The sequence below is a fragment of the Nerophis lumbriciformis genome, linkage group LG02 (assembly GCF_033978685.3).
Source record: "Nerophis lumbriciformis linkage group LG02, RoL_Nlum_v2.1, whole genome shotgun sequence".
Classification (NCBI taxonomy): Eukaryota; Metazoa; Chordata; class Actinopteri; order Syngnathiformes; family Syngnathidae; genus Nerophis; species Nerophis lumbriciformis.
In genome coordinates this window covers 60,019,131-60,042,212 of record NC_084549.2, presented here as the reverse complement: position 1 = coordinate 60,042,212, position 23,082 = coordinate 60,019,131, and the positions used below count along the sequence as shown (strand labels likewise).

Sequence of the window (23,082 nt, the reverse complement as noted above, 5' to 3'; positions counted from 1 at the left end):
AGGCATTATGATGCAATATGTACATATAGCTAGCCTAAATAGCATGTTAGCATCGATTAGCTTGCAGTCAAGCAGTGACCAAATATGTCTGATTAGCACTCCACACAAGTCAATAACATCAACAAAACTCACCTTTGTGCATTCATGCACAACGTTAAAAGTTTGGTGGACAAAATGAGACAGAAAAAGAAGTGGCATAAAACACGTCCTAGAAAGTCGGAGAAAGTTATACATGTAAACAAACTAGGATGAGTTCAAGGACCGCCAAAATTAGTAGGACAAAACAGCGCTCGCCAAATACTCGAATCAGTGAAGCATGTTTAATATAAACAGTGGGATTTATAACAATTAGGGAGGTTTGTGTCATGTTTGTCCTCCTACAGAAACCATATTAAAACAAAAAATATATATTTTTCCCCTCATCTTTTTCCATTTTTCATACATCTTTGAAAAAGCTCCAGGGAACCACTAGGGCGGCGCTAAAGAGCCGCATGCGGCTCGAGAGCCGCGGGTTGCCGACCCCTGGCCTAGGGCAATCGTTTAATATCTATTTTGTTTTTTTCCAACAGCTTGATGAGCAGTATCGTTGCAGTATAAATGAATATTTCTGAATGAATTAGTCATCTTTGTTAGTTAGCACGTGCCACAAAATATCTCAAAATGAATTTAAAAGCAGACGGCTAAATTAGAGGTTTATGCCTCATAATCTGGTTAGTCAACTAATCGTTAAGATAATCGATGACTAGTCAACTATCAAAATAGTTAGTTGCAGCCTTATATTCTATCATACATTTTGTAACATTTCTAAGCGCAAATTCTCTGTCTGTAATGTAATTTGAACTTTTCACTTTCCCGCAACGCAGCCTAGCAGCCAGTATGTTTTTGTGGTTTGTGGTGCCTTAGCCCAAAAGAAATCAAGATCTTCAATAACGATGACTGTTTTTTTCTGGGAGTGTCCAGTCACTCCAAAGACGTCTATCACATTGATTTGTAAAGCTGAATCTTAAGAATTGTTACGAATTTGGTACTTTTTCAGGTACCAACAGAATGCCATTGTACCTATTTACGTAAAATCAAATTGCGCCATGTTTCGAATATCTATGTTGCATGTGACGCCACTTCCGGTTCAGGCACTGTACGGGCAAATCGGTGTATTAGTAGCAGACTTAGCTGGACTGCCTCTAGGAAATGATGCAATTTCCCATGCCTGACAAAGCGTTCAAAAATCCACTTTTCAAAATGTGTTAGCTTGTTGCTAATTTACATTAGATATGTTTTATACGTGCTACTGATTAGCATGTGTCTATATGTGCTCTGCAATTATCTTGCAACCAGGTGTACCTCACCTCTCGCCTGAAGTCAACTGGGATAGGCTCCATCTTACCCGTAACCCTAATGAGGATAAGCGGCATAGAAAACGGATGGATGAATTATTAGCATTTGCGATTTAACATGGCGATTTCAAAACATCCAAGTTTGGTAATTAAAATTGAAAATTAAATGCACTGTACAATTAAAAGCTATTGTGTAATAAGTACAATACTTACACTATAAACACTTTGTAGAGTTCAACAAAAGACAAGACTGGTACATTTAACTTAATGGCAAAGACTAGGAAGAAGGACGGACTTGGTACCATATCGGTTGAAAGGTACCCATGCCTACTCTTTCCGCTATTTGTCATCATTCATCAATATGTCTGCTCTACAGAGCCAGAGCCAAAATAGCGGCACTACTCAAATATTTACCGTCCGGCAGGATGCGACCTACAGTAGGGTTTGATGTTTGAAGAGGATGACTTTTCTGTTCCTGCTAGGTGAGGGTTAATGCGACTTTAGATTAGGAAGTACAGTCACACAGTGGCCTTCAGTTAAGAAGCACTGCATGCGTTTAGAGCTAAACAGTTGCCAAAAACAGCGTTTCTTTCAGTCATTAATCAAGATTAGATAAAATGATTTTGATAAAACTTACTGCATAGGTTTTCCTGGCAACAATTTGTTCATTGCCGGTGTGGTCAATTATAGGAGCAAAGAACATTTTATCAAAGGGTTGGGTTATGGAAATTGAAAGGTGGCTGTTAACATGCTATGTAATGGACATTACTGCCACATACAGGACTGGAGTGAAACTGTATGGCTGTTCATGTCATCCATACATCCGTTTTCTATACCGTTTGTCCTTAGGATTGGTTGGGTGGTTGGTTTAAATTTATTTCGAACATGTATGCAATTACAAGTGATATATCATATCCTTTATACATTTACATTCCTCTTTACAACAAAAAGGAGTAGGAAGAACCACAGCTTATTTAAGCCTACCCCTTTTTCAATTCATAGCAATTTAGTAGCACATATGTTACGGGCAAACTGGTCTTTGGGTGAGAGGTAAATAGACCCTGAACAAGGTCGCCAGCCAATCACAGAGTATATAAATATATATATACATTTTAGGGATGTCCCGATCCAGGTTTTTGCACTTCCGATCCGATACCGATATTGTTTTTGCACTTCCGATCCGATACCGATACTGACCGATACCGATACTGACCGATACTGGCCTATCCGAGCATGTATTAAAGTTTAAAGTTATTTAGCCTACTTAGTTGTCAGAATCATGTTGAAAAGGGTTTTAGTACTCTTGATAACAACTAGCCAGCTGAATTAGGGGAGTTTGAAAAATACACAATGGTTGGTAACAAGAAACTGACCTGTTTATTCAAGGATAAACACAAAATTGACAAAATTATACATGACAAACAGAAATGGCATCATTGAAACTAGGGCTGGGCGATATGGCCTTTTTTTAATATTTTAAGGCCATATTGCGATACACGATATATATTTCGATATTTTGCCTTAGCCTTGAATGAACACTTGATGCATATAATCACAGCAGTATGATGATTCTATGTGTTTTGATTGATTGATTGAGACTTTTATTAGTAGGTTGCACAGTGAAGTACATATTCCGTACAATTGACCACTAAATGGTAACACCCGAATACGTTTTTCAACTTGTTTAAGTCGGGGTCCACTTAAATTGATTCATGATACAGATATATACTATCAGATGTATACTATCATCATAATACAGTCATCACACAAGATAATCACATTGAATTATTTATAATCCAGGGTGTGGAGGGGGGCGCCTGATGTAAGTGTCAAAAAGACAGCCAAAAGAGTTTGATATGAGAAAAAATTAAAAAAGTTAAAGTTAAAATATAGGGTAGAAATGCACCCATTTGCAGGAAATGTAGTCTTGATTTTCAAAATGTTCTTTCAAGGCTTGCATGTCTACATTAAAACATTCTTCTTCATACTGCATTAATATATGCTACTTTTAAACTTTCATGCAGAGAAGGAAATCACAACTAAAAAAATCACTAACTTTTTCATACGGTGTTGATGTGGAAATTTTTGCCTCGGCATTTTGATGGTGTGGGCGTGTGGCACCGAATGGAGATAAGCGTCTCGACAGACGTTACAATATTTGAACAATGATGACGAAAACTGTTTTCTCTGTCGTGCCCGTGTGTCGAAAATTGTTATGCGCTTATTTTTTTATTTGATTTTGTGCGTGGCATAGATTTGCCGTGCGCAGAGGACGTTTGAGCAGGCAAATAACATTATAAAGGGGAACTGGACTTTTTTGGAATTGTGCCTATCATTCACAGTACCCGTGTAAGACAAGAACATGCATTTCAAGTCATAAAATACGGCCTGTACGAGGTCGCTAACAATGCAGCCATTGGAAGTACACTGTTTGGCCCCTAAAGACCTCTAAATGGTAAATGGTACTCAAAGCGCTTTGACACTTATTTCCACATTCACCCATTCACACACACATTCACACACTGATGGTGGGAGCTGCCATGCAAGGCTTTACCCACAACCCATCAGGAGCAAGGGTGAAGTGTCTTGCTCAAGGACACAATGGACGTGACGAGGTTGGTAGAAGGTGGGGATTGAACCAGGAACCTTCAAGTCGCTGGCACGGCCACTCTCCCAAATGCGCCACGCTGTCCCCTATAAACATCCAAAAATATTGAATATTTACCAAGTATTAGCAATGTTGTTTTTATAAGCCCATGTAACTACCATTGAAGACACTGATGTCATGTCCTCTGTATTTTTTAAGTGACAAAAAGAAAATGCCATGTCTGACTGCAAACATACTTCGCATAGGACATCGTGTGTGCTGTAAATCACTGTGCGGTAGAGCATCCTCTCACAATATACAATCTTTGGTCATTCGCAGCCGGCTACAGCTCTGTCTCCCGACACTATTGGCCGACACACGACAGCGACACAAAGGTGATGATTGATAGGCTTAGTCCATGTATTGTCTGTCAAGGCTCTTTGACACAATGGCCCAATGAGAGGCTACAGAGGCCCAGAAGTCCCACCCACGCAACTCGTTGCCAATAAACTTTAATGGTGATCAGTTCATGAGCAGGGGCAGAAAGAAACGACACAGAAAAAACTAAAATAAGAGAATCTAAGTAAAAACTAAAAGGTGGTAGAGGGAAATGAAGAGATACAAAAAGAAAAGCTTTAGTGATACAGACTGCTAAGAAAAATTGAGGTGATATTATGGTAAGCAGGTCTGCCTTCCTCCAGCATGGCGTGGATGTGGATAAAACATTAGTAAATGGTTCAAAACGGTCACTTACTAAACATTAAATTAAATTAATAGAGTGGTGAGTTATAGGTAAAATTTGTTATCTAAAATATTGGATAACCATCCATCCATCCATCCATTTTCTACCGCTTATCCCCTTTGGGGTCGTGGGGGGCGCTGGAGCCTATCTCAGCTGCAATTGGGCGGAAGGTGGGCTACACCCTGGACAAGTCGCCACCTCATCGCAGGGCCAACACAGATAGACAGAAAACATTCACACTCACATTCACACACTAGGGCCAATTTAGTTTTGCCAATCAACCTATCCCCAGGTGCATGTCTTTGGAGGTGGGAGGAAGCCGGAGTACCCGGAGGGAACCCACGCAGTCACGGGGAGAACATGCAAACTCCACACAGAAAGATCCCGAGCCTGGGATTGAACCCAAGACTACTCAGGATCTTCGTATTGTGAGGCAATCTTTCAACGTGCTGCCCTATTATTGGATAACAATACTATATAATAGTGTTTTTATTAACCATTCCTATACTTTTTTAAATAATGCTACATTGCAAATCTACAATGCAACGTGTTTTGTTCGGGTGAGCGATAAATAAGAAGTCCTAAATCTTAAATACATTACTCCGGTAGATTTTTAAGAGCAACTAAGCAACACACTGCGTCTTTATCTTTCGGTTATTCACGGTAATGGGATACTGTTCAGTATAGATGTCATATTAGGTGTTTGGGATATCTACATCAATGGGGTGTGTTAGCACAATATCTGTGCGTGGATCGTAGTAGACGGGTCAAATTTTTGACCCAGTCCACTACCGGTACCAAAATGTATTTCGATACTTTTCAAAATAAAGGGAACCACAAAAAAATGTGATTATTGGCTTTATTTTAACAGATAATCTAATGATACAGTAAATATACATTTATTATTACAATCAAAGAATAATTTAGGCATTAAATAAGATATTAAAGATACTAGACAACTTGTCTTTTAGTAGTAAGTAAGCAAACAAACTCCTAATTTGGCTGCTGACGAATGCAGTAACATATTGTGTCATTTCCCAGTCTATTATTTTGTCAAAACGATGGACAAGCTGTATAAAATGGAGTATTACTCTACTTGTTCCTTTACTGTTAATATCTGCTTACTTAGTTTTTTTTTACATGTTCCATCGACACTTCTGTTAAAATGTAATAATCACTTATTCTTCTGTTGTTTGATACTTTACATAAGTTTTGGGTGATACTCTAAATTTGGGTATGGACATAATTAAAGCTCTTCTGCGTCCAGAGACATATTTCCCGAGTTTATAAACAATATAAAAAAGACAAAAGATTTTGTGATAATAAAAAATATAGAGGTCTTCATCATAGTATCGACTATGTACCGCTCCTGTACTTGGTATCGTTAAATTCGATATTTGTGTAGATCCACCCAGATGTTTAAATTCATGAGCGCTCGCATGCTGTTAGCTATTGCATCCTGCTACGGTGTGTAATGAAGCATGTTTAGCAATTCCTCGTCCTGCAGGGATGATACTTGTAAGAAACGTACTTTATTTGTCGCCATGGAAACCAAGATTTGTGATTTCGAAGTAGTAACTTGGACCGACGTTAGCTGCTAGCTAGCTACGAGCTCGCTATGTTTTGAAGAGCGACGCTTCAGTGTTTTTAGCTTGAACTTTTTCGTTAGTTTTTAAGCAAAAACACGTCCATTCTCCCATTTCTATCTCCACAGTGTTTCGGCTTGTCAGTGCTCCATGCGTTGCCTAAAATGCACTTCTACGCCGTCATGTCCGGGGGAAAAAAAAGTAGCAGTATTTTTCAGAAGCAGTATAGTACCGTTTTTAATTCATTAGTACCGCTGTACTTTATTAGTACCGCACTACCGGTATACCGTACAACCCTACATCCATCCATCCATCCATTTTCTACCGCTTGTCCGTTTTGGGGTCACGGGGAGGCTGGATAATTTAACAACATACAAAAGTAGAATAATAGTAAAGAGATGTCCGATAATATCGGACTGCCGATATTATACTTGGTCAACAGCCATACAGGTCACACTGAGGGTTGCCGTATAAACAACTTTAACACTGTTACAAATATGCGCCACACTGTGAACCCACACCAAACAAGAATGACAAACACATTTCGGGAGAACATCCGCACCGTAACACAACATAAACACAACAGAACAAATACCCAGAACCCCTTGCAGCACTAACTCTTCCGGGACGCTACAATATACACCCCCCGCTACTCCCCTCAACCCCGCCCACCTCAACCTCCTCATTCTCTCTCAGGGAGAGCATGTCCCAAATTCCAAGCTGCTGTTTTGAGGCATGTTAAAAAAAAATGCACTTTGTGACTTCAATAATAAATATGGCAGTGCCATGTTGGCATTTTTTCCATAACTTGAGTTGATTTATTTTGGAAAACCTTGTTACATTGTTTAATGCATCCAGCGGGGCATCACAATAAAATTAGGCATAATAATGTGTTAATTCCACGACTGTATATATAGGTATCGGTTTTAATTAAGAGTTGGACAATATCGGAATATCGGATATCGGCAAAAAAGCCATTATCGGACATCTGTAATAGTAATAGCATTGTACAACCTAAATTTTACTTTTACTCATACTCTGCTTGTATTCTGTTGATTACATACTGTCATTCTTATTTAAATGTGTCTCTACGTTGATATGAAGGTGTTGAATTTCATTTTACTTTTATCGCCAAATATTGAAGGTGTATCCAAGTGACGGTGAGTGTGTGTGTGCGTTTGTGTGTTCAAACACTTATTTAATGCAAGACTGATGCAGGTGGCAGTTATAAAGTGCTTATAGTAGCAATTTCCTCTCGCCAGACTCTGTTGTTTTGTGTTTGTGAGACATCTGGACGACCGCGGTGCAGGAATGTAGGAGTCCTGGCTTCCTCTGTGCGAGTGTGTGCGTGTGTATGTGTGCGCGCGCGCCCTCGCGTCCTATTGTTTCACATCGCACCAGCAGAGGAAGACGGCCGAGCAGAGGGCTGCAGCGTGACCCGCCCACAACACCCAGATCATTGTGTATGGTGACGTCACGTGCGCAGATGGCTGCTGGAGTTGCCATTGAAGAAGCGGCTTGCCCCGCAAACCATCCTGTTTTTGTCACTGCTCCTCCACTTGTTTGCTCATTGGTGGTGAAAACATATTCAGTCTTTTAGAAAGAGAGTGCAGGATTTGTTTAATGTACCATATTTTCCGGACTATAAAGCGCAACGGGATATAAGCCGCACCCGCTGAATTTTAGAAGAAAATATTTTTTCCATACATTAGCCGCACTGGACTATAAGCTGCAGATATATACGTTGCGATAGGGCTGGACGATATGGCCTTTTATTAATATCTTAATATTTTTAGGCCATGTCACGATACACGATATTTTGCCTTAGCCTTGAATTAACACTTGATGCATATAATCACAGCAGTATGATGATTCTATGTGTCTACATTAAAACATTCTTCTTCATACTGCATTAATATATGCTCATTTTAAATTTTCATGCAGAGAGGGAAATCACAACTAAGTCAATTGACCAAAACTGTATTTATTAAACAGTTATTAAGCAGTTGCACAAACATTCATGTCATTTCCAAAACATGAAGTGCAAGATTGTCAGAGACATTTTAAAACAAGCTATAAGTGCACTTTTGTGAATGATGTCACCAAGATGACATATCAAAACAACACTAAATTAAAGTGTACTTTTTGTACAGAACGCCACTACAATAGTTTAAAACAAATAAAGTGCACTTTTGTGCATGATGTCACACAAGATATTTCAATAACTGTCAAAAAAAAGGGGGCTGCATAATAGGTTCCTGCGGACGTTATCTCCTTCTATTGTTGACTTTTTTTTGTTCATATGGTGTTGATCTGGAAATAGTTGCTTCGGCATTTTGTTGGTGTGGCACCGGCCGGAGATGTTGACATGCAGAGTTTCAAGCACTCCTTATTCTCTAGCGGCTGACTTTTCAAATGATGCTACATTAGCAGTGCTGCTACTTTTTGTAGCAACGCTTTTGCCGCATAAATGTTGAACATATTCCCGCTTGAAGCCAAACCACCGCCAGATGATGGACTGAATTAATTCTTCCTCCATTTGTTACCAGATTCCCACCTTCTCTCTCTCGTATTACCACCGGCTCCTCACCGTTGGCATCACAGCTAACGTTACCATGTCGCTACCTCTCTGCTCCGCAAAAGCGTGTGACGTTGCACACGTGACGTATGTAAAAAGGTGCGCTTGGTTTACGTCTCTGTGAGAAGGAGAGACAAGAGAGTGGGAAACGCATACAGTGTAATGCCCGCAGCTAAAAGCAACTGCGTGAGAATGTATACTCGAATATCACGATAAAGTCATTTTCTATATCGCACAGAGACAAACCTGCGATATATCGAGTATATCGATATATCGCCCAGCCCTACGTTGCAACATGAGTTATTTACACAGTAAGATTCTATATATGTCATCTTCAGCAGGTAGCTCTCCAATCAGCTAAACAGACTCAATAACGCCACCGTGAGGTCTTGGTGATTTACTGAGGAATTTGTGAAACTGAAACAATACAAAAAAATGCTGTTGTAAGTTAATAATACTAACAAAGACACTCGTAAACGTGTTAGTAGTTTAGCTAATGCTAACGACGCTAGCTTGAGTACATTACGATAGCATGTAAAATATGCATGTAAACACTCCTACAGACATTACACACGGTATGGTTTATTCAGTATAAACTGTTTTAGTTATACTTTAAAACTTACAAATGTTGCTTGGAGTGATGAATGAAGAATCCATACGAGTAGAAACGCTATGGACGACTAAAAGACTGAACAGCAATCTGGTTGAAAAAAAAAAAAAAACATTATCGAACTCGTCTGAAAGATGACGCCATAGCATAAACAATAAAACACCTGTCAGTGTTTTTTGCTTGTTTTTTTGTATGAACATATTTTTATTATTGCCGTCAGCGAAGAAAAATCCATAAATTAGCCTTTCCGTCTTATAAGTTGCAGGATTCAAAGCGTCGGGAAAAATATCGGCTTATAGTCCAGAATTTAGGGTATTTACAGTATTTGCATGTGTCTTCCGCAAGTGAAACAAATGTAAACAGTGTAAGAGTATGTCCACAAATGCAGATATATGTTAATTAATAGGAATGATTTGTCTCAATCTCATCTGTTACAAAATTCTTACTTTGTTTATATTTAGATTTGATTTATGAAAATGGTATATTTTGTGACCAATTTTATCAAGGTTATCATTATCGCAGTATTGTTGAATATGCTCTTTTGACCAAGTTAGTTTTTTTTGTTGAATAACTAAAATAGACACACTGTTAGGAAACCCATTATTTGTTTCTTATGCTTCTTTGATAGTGTTAGTCTTAATCCATTTTAATGGGTAATTAGAGATGTCCGATAATATCGGACTGCCGATATTATCGGCCGATAAATGCTTTAATATGTAATATCGGAAATTATCGGTATCGGTTTCAAAAAGTAAAATGTATGACTTTTTCAAAACGCCGCTGTACGGAGTGGTACACGGACGCAGGGAGAAGTACAGAGCGCCAATAAACCTTAAAGGCACTGCCTTTGCGTGCCGGCGCAGTCACATAATATCTACGACTTTTCACACACACAAGTGAATCCAATGCATACTTGGTCAACAGCCATACAGGTCACACTGAGGGTGGCCGTATAAACAACTTTAACACGGTTACAAATATTCGCCACACTGTGAACCCACACCAAACAAGAATGTTTCTTATTTTCATGTTAGCGTTTAAGCTAGCGAGCTTGCGCCAGTCAGCTCCTGAGTTTATCAAAGTGCAGTTATCAATCACGTTTTTTTGATCATTTTAATTTAAAACAGTAATTTCAACTGTAGGGGGTTTTATTTTACCGCAGTTATCATGAATACCATTTATCGTTACATCCCTAATTTTCCCTAACATCATTAGTATTTAATAGATGAAAGTGCATCATTACACAAAGTATTGCACTGTAGTTTGTTTTTTGTGAGCTGAAAAATCTATCCAAAGTCTCACAAAGCCATCACTGTAAAGACACTTTTCACTCATTTGCAGTTAAAATGAAGTTTTTCCCCAATGTTTGTTGCGATGTGTTTGTGCACAAGTGTGGCATTAGTTTGGATCCCAATTGAGTGTGATGATGGACACGGAGCTACACTTGATTTAGTTTGGTCTTTAGGTTTATTTCAGGTAGGGCTGGGCGATATATCGATATGCGCGATATATCGCGGGTTTGTCTCTGTGCGATATAGAAAATGACTATATCGTGATATCGAGTATACGTTCTCACGCAGTTGCTTTTAGCTGCGGACATTACACTACATGCTCAACTCGCTCCTTCCTGTCTCTCCTTCTCACAGACAGCAAGCGCAGCTTCTACATACGTCACATACTGTCACGTCATACGTCACATACGTATACGCCCTTGCGCAGCAGAGAGGTAGCAGCATGGCTAACGTTAGCTGTAATGCTAGCGGTAATACGAGAGAAAGAAGGTGTGAATCTGGTAACAAATGAAGGAATAATTAATTCCCCCAAAAAACAGCAGGGGGTCCATCGTCTGGCGGTGGTTTGGCTTCAAGTGGGAATATGTCGAACAGACAACCGTAATTTGTCAAGTGTGGGGCAAAAGCGCTGCTATAAAAAGTAGCAGTAGCTACTTGCTAATATGTAGCATCATTTGAAAAGTCCCCTGCTAGTGAATGAAGAGTGCTCACTACAATTCAATCCACTTTATTTATATAGCACATTTAAACAACAAAAATGTTTCCAAAGTGCTGCACAACAATATTAAAAACAATATTTACATACTCCGCACGTCAACATCTCTGTTCGGTGCCACACGTCCACACCATCAAAATGCCGAGGCAAACATTTCCAGATCAACACCGTATGAAAAAAATAGTGATTTTTTTTAGTTGTGATTTCCTTCTCTGCATGAAAGTTCAAAAGTAGCATACATTAATGCAGTATTAACAAGAATGTTTTAATGTAGACACATAGAATCATCATACTGCTGTGATTATTATGTATCAAGAGTTTATTCAAGGCTAAGGCAAAATATCGAAACATATATTGTGTACCACGATATGGCCTTAAAATATCGCGATATTAAAAGCCCACCACAATCCTATTTCTGGGGCTGAGGTTGCCGAGGTAGTTAAAAAGCTCCTCGGTGGCAAGGCCCCGGGGGTGGATGAGATCCGCCCGGAGTTCCTTAAGGCTCTGGATGTTGTGGGGCTGTCTTGGTTGACAAGACTCTGCAACATCGCGTGGACATCGGGGGTGGTACCTCTGGATTGGCAGACCGGGGTGGTGGTTCCTCTCTTTAAGAAGGGGAACCGGAGGGTGTGTTCCAACTATCGTGGGATCACACTCCTCAGCCTTCCCGGTAAGGTCTATTCAGGTGTACTGGAGAGGAGGCTACGCCGGATAGTCGAACCTCGGATTCAGGAGGAACAGTGTGGTTTTCGTCCTGGTCGTGGAACTGTGGACCAGCTCTATACTCTCGGCAGGGTCCTTGAGGGTGCATGGGAGTTTGCCCAACCAGTCTACATGTGCTTTGTGGACTTGGAGAAGGCATTCGACCGTGTACCCCGGGAAGTCCTGTGGGGAGTGCTCAGAGAGTATGGGGTAACGGACTGTCTTATTGTGGCAGTTCGCTCCCTGTATAATCAGTGTCAGAGCTTGGTCCGCATTGCCGGCAGTAAGTCGGACACGTTTCCAGTGAGGGTTGGACTCCGCCAAGGCTGCCCTTTGTCACCGATTCTGTTCATAACCTTTATGGACAGAATTTCTAGGCGCAGTCAGGGCGTTGAGGGGATCTGGTTTGGTGGCTGCAGGATTAGGTTACTGCTATTTGCAGATGATGTGGTCCTGATGGCTTCCTCCGGCCAAGATCTTCAGCCCTCACTGGATCGGTTCGCAGCCGAGTTTGAAGCGACTGGGATGGGAATCAGCACCTCCAAGTTCGAGTCCATGGTTCTCTCCCGGAAAAGGGTGGAGTGCCATCTCCGGGTTGGGGAGGAGATCTTGCCCCAAGTGGAGGAGTTCAAGTACCTCGGAGTCTTGTTCACGAGTGGGGGAAGAGTGGATCGTGAGATCGACAGGCGGATCGGTGCGGCGTCTTCAGTAATGCGGACGCTGTATCGCTCCGTTGTGGTGAAGAAGGAGCTGAGCCGGAAGGCAAAGCTCTCGATTTACCGGTCGATCTACGTTCCCATCCTCACCTATGGTCATGAGCTTTGGGTTATGACCGAAAGGACAAGATCACGGGTACAAGCGGCCGAAATGAGTTTCCTCCGCCGAGTGGCGGGGCTCTCCCTTAGAGATAGGGTGAGAAGCTCTGTCATTCGGGGGGAGCTCAAAGTAAAGCCGCTGCTCCTCCACATCGAGAGGAGCCAGATGAGGTGGTTCGGGCATCTGGTCAGGATGCCACCCGAACGTCTCCCTAGGAAGGTGTTTCGGGCACGTCCGACCGGTAGGAGGCCACGGGGAAGACCCAGGACACGCTGGGAAGACTATCTCTCCCGGCTGGCCTGGGAACGCCTCGGGATCCCCCGGGAGGAGCTGGACGAAGTGGCTGGGGAGAGGGAAGTCTGGGCTTCCCTGCTTAAGCTGCTGCCCCCGCGACCCGACCTCGGATAAGCGGAAGAAGATGGATGGATGGATGGATGGATATTAAAAAAAGGCCATATCGCCCAGCTCTAATTTCAGGGCATTTTTACTTTTTTGCTATGACACTGTAATAACAGTGATTATAATATAAAATGTGCTGTTTTTTTTGACAAAAAATAACACAACGGACAATATAAAACCATGTAAGTTGGCCTTTTAGTTATATTTTTGTACAAAAGTGAGGTTTTTGTCATCATGATGCCACTACTAACAATACACTAATGTTGTTTTTGTACCAAGCCAAACTGTAACCGGTTTAAGTTTGTCTCTGGCACAGTTAAGTCTGCAATCCCTGTTAATTTTTCCCCTAGTGGAGTTATTTTGGTCTTGTGTGATCATTAATCAGACTGCATTGCAGGCCTTGGATGTGATCTTTGACCTGAGGTGACAAGCTGGGGGAGTAAGAGGGTACTTGACCATGACATGGAGTTTGACCATTGTTGGTTAACCTTGTCACAGTCACACTGGATTAACCATGACTGGCAGACTTGCCCCCACCATCCCTCTCCCTCGCTAAACTTACAACGGCAATAGGCCTGTTCTTCATCGTAGAGGGTGAAATGCCGCACTTGCATACCACCGTGCCAACTATTTTACCCACACACATTGTGGTACTGGTGCTAATTATGTGTGTGTGTGGGCAACATTTCTCCAATGCTGTGCAAGCAGAAAGCCACGTAAGATACACGCTGAATGCTCCAATCAAACATGTAACACATGTTCTTTTCGTCTATATTGTAGTATTTTTATACAATTTTAGTTAGTGTCAAAGGTGAAACATTGTGTATTGGAAGTGTGTTGGCCAAAATCTAGCCTTAATGCTGGAATTTAGATTATTATAAAGGTGCTTTTAATAGGCCCTACTGGGAACACTCTGTTTTATGTGTCTGTAGCTTTATTGCTAATGAGCTGTGTGGGTTTTTCCAAGAAGTGCTATTGTGTACTGCGTCCACATTTTATATACACTGTAACTCTTCCACTTGTCCGACATAATGGATTACATATATCACATACAACTAGGCCTGGGCTGATAGTCAATACATGAATTAAATAAACGATTAATGAAAATGAACTCTAATTTTGTTAGCGTCCATAAATTGTTGTCCAAGTGTGTGTTTCTTCGTCGGTCTTTTTCAAACAGGGTGAAAGAGAGTTCACCTGAGCGCGTTTATTCAACAGCGGAATTGAATAATTGCAGTGAACCCTCTGGTCAGCCATTCACCATCTTTGTCTCTGTGGGCGGAGGCGGGAATGCTAGCTTACACGCACAGGATTCATGGAAACTGACCCTCACTGGCGGCGGCTCGCTGTTTTAAAGAACCGCAAAGTACCAAAAATAAGGAGGGAAAAAATTATTACATTACTGAGATTGCATGATTACAAAGCTAAATGTTTGTTGTGGGAATATTTTGGTCTTGAAACCAGATGAGAAAGATGAGCCCATCAACACAGATAAAAGAGCCAGTAGGCAGAATTACAAAAAAAAAAAGACAATAATACAAACTCGACCTAGTTTTTCAATGCGTCAATATAATAAAACATTAAACATACAATCTGTTAGATAGCTAAAATGTTAAGAGTTAATCAATGATAGTATTATACATTGATTTTTATTAGATTTATAAAAATGCCAGGAGTTAATCAAAAATATACCAGTGTCATACTTGCCAACCCAGACTCCCGAAATTCAGAGCCTCTCCCGAAAACCTCCCGGGACAAATTTTCTCCCGAAATTCCGCTAACCCACAATATAAACAGCGTACCTGCCCAATCACGTTATAACTGTAGAATGAAGGAGGGCGAGTTCTTGGTTTCTTATGTGGGTTTATTGTTGGGAAGTTTTATTAACGTCCTCCCAGCGCGGCAACAACACACAACAACAGCAGTCACGTTTTTGTCTACCGTAAAGCAGTTCGTCTGCCGTAAACAGCAATGTTGTGACACTCTTAAACAGGACAATACTGCCATCTAGTGCATTTGATGAAAGCACTTTTGTGCGTGCCACACATCAATGCATCATCAGAGAGGGTGTTCAGCATGGTTAGAAAAATAGTGACAGAGAATAGAACGAGGATGGACAATTCAACCCTTAACTCAACAATGAGTAGATGAGTGTTATGTGTGTGTATATGTGTAAATAAATGAACACTGAAATTCAAGTATATATATATATATATATATATATATATATATATATATATATATATAATAAAATAAATATACATTTATAGCTAGAATTCACTGAAAGTCAAGTATTTCTTATATATATGTGTATATATATATATATATATATATATATATATATATATATATATATATATATATATATATATATATATATATAAGTATAACCCATTTATCATTTATATATATATATATATATATATATATATGTGTGTGGGGAAAAAAATCACAAGACTATTTCATCTCTACAGGCCTGTTTCATGAGGGGGGTACCCTCAATCGTCAGGAGATTTTTATATATATATATATATATATATATATATATATATATATTTAAATGATAAATGGGTTATACTTGTATAGCGCTTTTCTACCTTCAAGGTACTCAAAGCGCTTTGACAGTATTTCCACATTTACCCATTTACACACACATTCACACATCGATGGCGGGAGCTGCCATGCAAGGCGCTAACCAGCAGCCATCAGGAGCAAGGGGTGAAGTGTCTTGCCCAAGGACACAACGGACGTGACTAGGATGGTAGAAGGTGGGGATTGAACCCCAGTAACCAGCAACCCTCCGATTGCTGGCACGGCCACTCTACCAACTATGTTGAACTATGTTTATATATATATATATATATATATATATATATATATATATATATATATATATATATATATATATATATATATATATATATATATATATATATATATATATATATATATATATATATATATATATATATATATATATATGTTTATATATATATATATATATATATATATATATGTTTATATATATATATATATATATATATATATATATATATATATATGTTTATATATATATATATATATATATATATATATATATATATGTTTATATATATATATGTATGTTTATATATATATATATATATATATGTTTATATATATATATATATATATATATATATATATATATATATATATATATATATATATATATATATATATATATGTTTATATATATATATATGAAATACTTGACTTGGTGAATTCTTGCTGTAAATATACTCCTCACCTCTTAAACACGCCCCCAACCACGCCCGCCACCCCCCGTCCCCCACCTCCCGAAATCGGAGGTCTCAAGGTTGGCAAGTATGCCAGTGTGTATTTTTTGAAACACATCACCACAAAATATTTGTTTCTCTTTGAGAATGTTTGATAGTTTTGGTGTTTTGTTTGTCTGAATGTGAGTGTTAATGGTTGTCTATCTGTGATAGCCGTGTGATGAAGTGACGACTTGTCCAGGGTAGGCCTGCACGATGAATCGAAGTCGAATAGACATCAAGGTTTTTAGTTAATGCGGTAAGAGGCTGATGTTTTTTTTTTTTTCCCTCCGCCGTCACCGGAGTTTGAGTGACAGACATGATTGTTCATATCTCAGCACCTGTGCGTGTTTATTTAACAGTAGAATTACCTGAACTGAGTGACCCATCTTTTCAGACATTTCACAATCTTTGTCTCGGCTAGGACTAGAGCGGGGCTCCGCCGCCAACACTCTCACAGTATAGAGAGTAGGGCTGGGCGATATGGCCTTTTTTTGATATCTCAATATTTTTAGGCCATGTCACGATACACGATATATATCTCAATATTTTGCCTTAGCCTTGAATGAACACTTGATGCATATAATCACAGCAGTGTGATGATTCTATGTGTCTACATTAAAACATTCTTGTTCATACTGCATTAATATATGCTCATTTTAAACTTTCATGCAGAGAGGGAAATCACAACTAAGTTAATTTACCAAAACTGTATTTATTAAACAGTTATTAAGCAGTGGCACAAACATTCATGTCATTTCAAAACAGAAAGTGCAAGATTGTCAGAGACATTTTAAAACAAGCTATTAGTGCACTTTTGTGCATGATGTCACTAAGATGACATATCAAAACAACACTAAATTAAAGTGCACTTTTTGTACAGAATGCCACTACAATAGTTTAAAACAAATAAAGTGCACTTTTGTGCATGATGTCACACAAGATATTTCAATAACTGTCAAATAAAAATGAGCTGCATAATAGGAAATCAAATAGTGTATGTCCTTCGCTATGTGGTAGGTTCCTGCGGTCGTTATCTCCTTCTGTTGTTGACTATTTTTTTCATACGGTGTTGATGTGGAAATGGTTGCCTCGGCATTTTGTTGGTGTGGCACCGAACGGAGATGTTGACATGCGGAGTTTCAACCACCCTTCATTCTCTAGCGGGTGACTTTTCAAATGATGCTACATATTAGCAGTAATGCTACTTTTTGTAGCAACGCTTTTGCCCCACATTTGACAAATTACAGTTGTCTGTTCGACATATTCCCGCTTGAAGCCAAACCACCGCCAGACGATGGACCCCCTGCTGTTTTTCTTGGGAATTAATTCTTTCTTCATTTGTTACCAGATTCACACCTTCTTTCTCTCGTATTACCACTCGCACCACAGCTAACGTTACCCATGCCGCTACCTCTCTGCTCCGCGAGGGCGTATACGTATGTGACGTACGTAAGAAGGTGCGCTTGTTTTATGTCTCTGTGAGAAGGAGAGACAGGAAAGAGTGAGAACAGCCTGTAGTATAATGCCTGCAGCTAAAAGCAACTGCCTGAGAACGTATACTCGAATATCACGATATAGTCATTTTCTATATCGCACAGAGACAAACCCACGATATATCGCCCAGCCCTAATAGAGAGCTTAGCGACTCGCCAGTAAGAAGTGCTGCAAAGTAACACAAATGAGTTAGAATCGGATGGGCTATATAAGCCCATCAACAAAGACGAACGAGCGAGAAAGCCAGGATCACGTGATGGCATTAAAGAAAACGACAACGTCCAACCTAATTTTTCCAACGGGGGAAAAAAGCACTTTTAGGTTGTTGATTATCTAATTAGGTAAAGTTTTTACTTACAGAAATAAGTTTTTTATTTTTTGTTTGTTTATTTTTTTCAATTAACAAATTATATATCTTCTAATTGCAAGACCATGGTAAACAATTCTACAGTAATGAAAAATAAAAGTGTATATCCTTTCAAATGGTTACTTGCATTTATATATATATTATGATAACAATACAAAAATAAACACTGTATAGTTTTTATCAATTATTCAGTTTAAAAGCATGATGTAGACAAAAGGTCTGTGTCTTTCTGTATAAAGCCAAGTATTGTTTTTTTAAAGTAAATTATTGCATATTGTTGTAATGTGTGGCACTTTGAGACAAGAATATGTTGACAGTCTAAAAGTATACTTTTGTGTAAGAATTTGAGTATGCTTTATAATCCGATTAGTCGACTAATTGTTAAGATAGTCGACGACTAGTCCACTATCAAAATAGTCAGTTGCAGCCCTATGTGCAACCCTACTAGGTCAGTCTATTTTACTAAGTACAAACAAAATAAATCGAAATCCGACATCTATTGTTGACTGACGGCTGGCAGAACTCCGGGGTGTATTTTATGAGATGTAGTGAAGCCTGCTTTATTGCGAAGTGGTAAGTGCATACACGGCTCATCTAAAAAGTATATTTTTCATATTAGGAGACCTTTTAAGATTAGTTTTATTTTTTCAATTAAGGGTTCCTAGTAAAATTAACTGATTTTGAAAATAAAGGGATTAAGCACAAGTCAGATTCGGCCTTGGCCGATATTTGATAAGTCAAATAATCGACGATAAATGAAAATGAAAGTCGGTAAGTTTTCCAGCGTCGATAAATCACTTTTTGTCACGTTTAACGTTCTTTGGACAAAATGATCACACAACCAAATGCCACCGCACCAGTGTGGGAATATTTCAGTTTAAACATTTAGAACAAGCCGGTTTGCCGAATGTTCAAACACTTCGCAAACACTTTGCGTTTGGTGAACACGCCAGGTCAGTGTAAACAGTGCAAAGTGTTGTGCGCTCCCAGAAAGTGCGGTTAAATAAATCACCAAAGACATGCAGCCATGTAATACTGTTATAAAAATAGCAATTTTTAAAAAGTGCTGTCATGTCATGTCGGTGTTTTATTTAATAGTTTGTGTATATTTGAGCCCCTCCCCATCCCCTCTTTAATATACTTTATTGCTTTTGGTTGTATTTTTTATTCAAGTAAAAATGTTTGCTGACAAAGTATATTTTAAAGTTATTATTTATCTATTTATTTATTTATTTTTATTTCGAACATGTAAACAAATACAATGTGATACATCATATAATTACATATGGTCATTTCTCTTTACAACATGTTCGAAAATGAGTAGAAAGAACCAAAGCTTATTTTACCCGCCCCCTTTTCCAAGTCATAGCAATTACTAACATATTTGTTCACTTCCTGTTGTGATCTTGGAATCGTAACAACATTTACACTAGAGATGTCCGATAATATCGGACTGCTGATATTATCGGCCGATAAATGCTATAAAATGTAATATCGCAAATTATCGGTATCGGTTTCAAAATTATCAGTATCGGTTTCAAAACTTAAAATTTATGACTTTTTAAAACGCCGCTGTGTACACGGACATAGGGAGAAGTACAGAGCGCCAATAAACCTTAAAGGCACTGTCTTTGCGTGCCGGCCCAGTCACATAACATCTACGGCTTTTCACACACACAAGTGAATGCAAAACATACTTGGTCAACAGTCATACAGGTCACACTGAGGGTGGCCGTATAAACAACTTTAACACTGTTACAAATATGCGCCACACTGTGAACCCACACCAAACAATAATGACAAACATATTTCGGGAGAACATCCGCACCGTAACACAACAGAACAAATACCCAGAACCCCTTGCAGCACTAACTCTTCCGCGACGCTACAATATACACCCCCCGCTACCCCCTAGCCCCCCAAAACTCCGCCCCCCCCCAACCCCGCCCACCTCCTCATGCTCTCTCAGGGAGAGCATCTCCCAAATTCCAAGCTGCTGTTTTGAGGCATGTTTTAAAAAAAAAAAATGCATTGTGACTTCAATAATAAATATGGCAGTGCCATGTTGGCATTTTTTCCCATAACTTTAGTTGATTTATTTTGGAAAACCTTGTTACATTGTTTAATGCATCCAGCAGGGCATCACAACAAAATTAGGCATAATAATGTGTTAATTCCACGACTGTGTATATCGGTATCGGTAATTAAGAGTTGGACAATATCGGATATCGGCAAAAAAGCCATTATCGGACATCTCTAATTTATACCAATGAATACAACCGTTCTCTTAATAGTTAAGCCAGTCATGGTTCACATATGGAATAAATATTTAATTTTCAACGAAGTTCAATTTAATTTGGAGATTTCAACTTTTTCATTCCAATTACAATGTTAAAATACACGAGAAATACAAGTTTATTGCATTTGAAAGGATATGCATGCATTAGTATTATGTATTATTACATCAATGGTTAATTTGGTCTCATAAAAATAATGGCAATAAATGAGGTGGCGACTTGTCCGGGGTGTACCCCGCCTTCCGCCCGATTTTAGCTGAGATAGGCTCCAGCACCCCCCGCGACCCCGAAGGGAATAAGCGGTAGAAAATGGATGGATGGATGGATATCGTTTATCTGCAATAATTCATTGGTCATTATATCATGAAGCAAAATGGGTTATTGGCCCAGGCCTAAGTCAGATGTCGGACTCATGTATTGTTACGCTGCAAATGTTGGACAATTGTTTTTGGGTATTCCCTCTCAGTGGATGACCATGGCGGCTCAGCCATTTTCGGGGTGTGTGTTTGTGTGTGTGTGACTGAGAATGAGAGAATATATTATAAAATTCTGTGATTGTATAACAGCAGTCATAAAGAGTCAAACTCGATACAGAATGACAAAACGAAGACTGCCCCTTCACTTAAGCACATATGATTCAACTCAAGAAAAGCAAAGCGAGAATCGAAGCGTGACACCAAACACACACTCAAAACGGTATCAGCGCGGCCAATCAATTGGACTCATTCAAGTGTGTCTTGTTGCCTCTTCACGGCTGAATGAGTCATCACTCGTCTGTCTGCAGACTGAAGACACTGCTGTGTCTCTCTGCTCTCTTCACTCCCCTGTGGACGTCTCTTTGTGTCTCCTCCCTCCTGCCACGGCTTTGTTATGTACTGTGCTGCGTTGTTGTACTGCTCTGTGTTGTGTTGTTGTCTTCCCCTGCTCTGCGCTCGTCGCCTCAATAGGAGACACGGCTCTTAGCCATCTTGCTAGACAAAACCTCAAACGGGGGTTTTATGCTTTCCAAATGTTGAAAAATGTCCTCGTGTTGACATTTTAAGTCGCATTTAGGCAGGCAATGCACGTCTTTTATCAAAAAGTGTCTTTTTCTGGCTTCTTCCACTGCAAGGTTTCACCTCAGATGCACGCCTCTAATAATAAAGCCCGCAGAACACGGTGTGAAATGTCACGGCCCATCGTTTACCCGCTGTTGGCTAAATACGCAGGCGAGGCCGCAGTCAGGATCCGGGTGTGTTTTTAAGGGCCGTACATATTGTTATGTTGGTGTCAAGGTGGATGTGTTATCAAACACCTTCCAAGTGTCTGATTCCTGAAAGGAAGGGTACGCTTAAGGCATAAACCACGGGTATCATGGCCAATTGCTCAAATCCCTAAGGTTTTAAATCAATTAATCACGATTCAATTTGATTTTACATGTAAATATTGAAAATGTCTCGTCTGTTACAAAATACATTTAGGGTTTCCCCCCAATTGCACAGATAATAATAATAATAATAATAATAATAGTAATGATAATGGATTAGATTTTATATCGCGCTTTTCTATTGTTAAATACTCAAAGCGCTCACAGAGAAGTGGGAACCCATCATTCATTCACACCTGGTTATACCACCGCCACGGTGGGGACGTGGCTAGGGGCGTGGTCTTATGATGTCATCACATTATTTGCTATGGTGCATATATTTTCTTTAAAAAGGCCAAAAAAATTAAACAAATTGATCGTCGGCACGGTGCAGCATTATTAATTATAGCATTTACATATATTTTTCCTACATAATATCATTTAGCTCTATTTTTCAATTGTTGCTGCCTGTTGTACAATGTACCGTGTTGTTGTTGTTGTTGTTGAATGTTTTGTGACAAACAAGTATGTGCTCCAATCACTCTATCACAAAAAAACAAGAGTTGTAGACATTATTGGAAACTCAAGACAGCCATGACATTGTTCTTTACAAGTGTATGCAAACTTTGACCACGACTGTACATACTGGTATCATATGTGTATCTACTAGTGTAGTTCAGTTGTAGTTGTTAAAAAAAAAGAAGAAAAAAGGCCAATACTAATATACGTCAAAATGCCAAATATCGTCGTTGATAATCGGACCAGCCGATAATCAGACCGGCTAATAATCGGTCGATCTCTACACTTGACACTGCTCCCTGTACGAGTACAGCTGCCGTCCTTTCTTCAGCGGGGATATTACAAGACTCTTAGTTACAAATATAATCAAAAATAATAA

The 23,082-nt window shown here is 39.3% G+C and overlaps 1 protein-coding gene across 6 annotated transcripts in view; it reads left to right on the top strand.

Moving 5' to 3' along the window:
• Positions 1 to 23,082, top strand: part of LOC133609839 (mitogen-activated protein kinase kinase kinase kinase 3-like) — a 114,618-nt gene that overhangs the window by 25,084 nt on the left and 66,452 nt on the right. The window lies entirely within an intron of this gene.